Source organism: Sus scrofa, chromosome 3 (assembly GCF_054392235.1).
Source record: "Sus scrofa isolate SSC_HxYL_T2T_F1_AM1 chromosome 3, Sscrofa_HxYL_maternal_Yorkshire_Landrace_v2.0, whole genome shotgun sequence".
NCBI lineage: Eukaryota > Metazoa > Chordata > Mammalia > Artiodactyla > Suidae > Sus > Sus scrofa.
In genome coordinates this window covers 144,645,336-144,648,539 of record NC_139385.1, presented here as the reverse complement: position 1 = coordinate 144,648,539, position 3,204 = coordinate 144,645,336, and positions in this window count along the sequence as shown.

The window sequence follows — 3,204 nt, the reverse complement described above, 5'->3', positions numbered from 1 at the left end:
GAGCAGAGAACGGCATCCGTCCTGCTGGAGGTTTACCGGAGCCTCCAGCCCGGCCCACGTGGACAGCGGTCAGGACAGAGGGTCCCGGCACCGAGACGTTGGCAACAAGCAGCCATGCCCTCCCACCTTTCAGCGCAGACCCCCTGGAATCTCCCCCGGGGGGTGGATTTTTGGGACACGAGTCCACCATCTGCTCCGTCTGCCGTCTTTCCGAGCCATCCCTCTTCCCGCCCAAAGCCTCGTCTCTGGATGATGTTGGCTGTCGTCCAGCCGGCAGTGAGAGCTCAGATGCGGCGACACAGCCCAGGGCAGGAAGAACACGGGACAGTGTGAGTCTAGAAGAGACTCTTCAAAGATGTGCCCACATTTCTGATGAAATCCCATGTTTGGTCTCCTTTTCTCTGTCGTGAAGAATCTGTAACAAGAAAACTAGTTCTGGCTCCATTTTTGGGACGATGTGGTGGAAGCTGCCAAGGAGGACGTGCCCACTCATGGAGAGCGTGGCTCTTGGCGGCATAAACTCCCAGGATGACGCCGGGTCCCCATGGGGAGACCTGTGTCCTGTGGCAGCAGGGGACTTGCACCCCTGGACCAGGGTCTGCGATTGGCCTGCTGTCGGGAGTCCCCGGGGCCCTGGAGTGGCCGAGGCCGCACCGCTGTCGGGAGCCCCTGAGCACATAGGCTCCGCCCGAGGCCGCCAAGGCAGAGAGGTCTCTCCTCAGACACCAGCTGGTGTCGGATTGTGTTTCGGGTCCAAGGTCATGAGAACCGTGTCTTTAAATCCCAGATCTGAGGCCGCAGGAGGCCTGCCCGCCTGGGGCCCCTCTTGTGGCCCAGAGGCTCAGCCCCGAGTCCAGGCCCTGCAGCTCCTGGGCTCCTGTGACCTCGGCCCGGCCTCCCTCAACTGCAGTGACAGCAAGGACCCTAGAAATGACCATTGATGACCGGCAGCCCTGCCCACAGAGGGCAGCGGTGTGGGCAGTTCCTGGGTCCCTGGCCCGAGCCGGCCTCCCTCTGATGGGACTCCGCTGTCCCCACCCGGCCTCTGGGAGCCCGCCTCCCGCAGTCCTGGCCTCCCGGGCTTTCGTCCCTTCCACCCAGGCAGGAAGAGCTGTTCTCCCCGCTCTCCCCCGCCAGCTGCTTCACCACGAAGTCCCAGCTGCAGAGACAGAGATGCACACCTATTTTGACAGAAAAACCTTTGGGTGACTTTTCTAACCCAGCTCAGGGGGACCCTCCCGGCCCCTCCCTACGTGTAGCCCTGGAAGGCCAGGCCCAGCCGTGCTGGGCCCGAGGGGTCCAGGCCCTGCCCCTCACACGGTCGGACTGACGTACCCACAAAACTGCCCAGTACCACCTGCAGTTCAGGGCTGTGCGTGCCTGCATCCTGCTGCCATGTGGCATGGCCCGCAATGCCTCAGGTCTTAGCTCTGGGGCTGCTCCGGGCGGGGGGGCGTCAAGGGAAAGGCATCTCCTAAGAGCTGCTGCCTATGAGCCTCCAGATGCAGCCCGAGCCTCCCAGCAGCCCCGTGTCCTCATCAAGCCACGTGGCTCCCGTGCCCGCGAGAGGCCAGCAAGGTCGCCACCACGTTGCTTGGCGTGGCCATGCTGCCTTTGTCACCCTCCTTGAGTATCTGAACTGCACTCTTCCTGACTGGTCCCCTGCATCTCGTCACCGTCCTGCTTGGGGACGTGGGGCCGAGGACACCTCACTGTCCCAAGGTCATCACTAATCACACCTGCCACGTCCCTTTGCCATGTGAGGTGACAGTCGTGGGCCCCAGGGTGAGGAGGGGACATCGCTGGGGTCACCATCCAGCCCCTTGGGCCCTGGTCTCCAGAGCGCATGCTCTCCTCACCTGCGCTGGGGCTGAACCACCTCGCCGCCACGTCCATGGCCCTTTTCCACCGTCACGACTCTGAACGTCTCTCTTCGGGAAAATTCCACCCAAAGCCCCAAAACTGTGTTTCCAGATGCTGCCGGCTCGCTGCCTGTGGGCACCTCTGATGCCTCAAATTCAGCCTCCAAACCCGAACCGTTACCTCTGCTCCTGTCCCTGCTCACCTGGCTCCTGGAGCCAGACACGGGGGCCCGAGTCTGAGTCCCACCCTTGGCTGGGACCCGCTCTGCCCGCTCCCCGCTCCAGGCAGCTCCTCTGCTCAGGAGCCTGAGCCCCACGCGCGGTCCTCTCCCGTCCCAGCCCGTTCTGTCCTTTCAGGGAGAAAGCACCTGTGGACCGAGTGTCCACCTGCTCTCTGAGCCTTTCTGACTCACCACTTGCCACCTTCAGATGGATCTTTCTAAGCCTGTAGCCCGGACACTCTTCTGCGTCAAATATCCTGATGTTCAGATGCCTCGTATCCTGTGGTGGAATTAATCTCAGCTTTCCTGGAGGAAGCATGGTCATGTTTGAATAAGTCCCCGAAAGAGAAGGAATAGGAGGCAGAGGATGGAGAAGGTGATTTTTTTTTTTTTTTTTTTTTTTTTTTGCTTTTTGTTTTTAGGGCCACACCACTGCATATGGAGGTTCCCAGGCTAGGGGTCGAATCGGTGCTGTAGCCACTGGTCTACACCACAGCCACCACACAGGATCCAAATCGCATCTGTGGCCTGTACCACAGCTCATGGCAATGCCAGATCCTTAACCCACTGAGCGAGGCCGGGGATGGAACCCGCAACCTCACGGTTCCTAGTCGGGTTTGTTTCCACTGCGCCACAAGGGGAACCCCGGAAGAGGATTTTCATGCAGAAGAAACCCAAGACTCAGAAGGGATGCAGAGAGCTCAGAAGCTCCCCGAGGCCCACACACCAGGGGGTCTCATCCCCCCTTGGAGGCCAAGGCTCCAGGCCGAGGGCTGCGGGCTGCGGGCTGCGGGCCGCGGGCAGGGCCTGGGCAGCATGGGAAGCAGCGGCCTCTGAGGAAGACCGTGCTCTTCTCAGGCGTGTGGGTCGGGGAGACGCTCGGGAGGAAGATGCGAGGGCTCTGAGCTCTTCCTCGGGTCTCCTTTCCCGACGCCGAGAGGCTCTCCCTCCACGGCTGGAGGCTCCGCTTCACGGGCACCTGCTCTCCAGCTGTCTACACACGCTCTGCAAACGCGGCGGTCACCGTGCAGCCGGCACAGGGCCGGGAGCTGGTCCAGCTCGGCGGGGGCGGGGAGCAGCCCGAGGAGCTGCTTATATGCAGGCGGCCAGGCCCCTCGGCC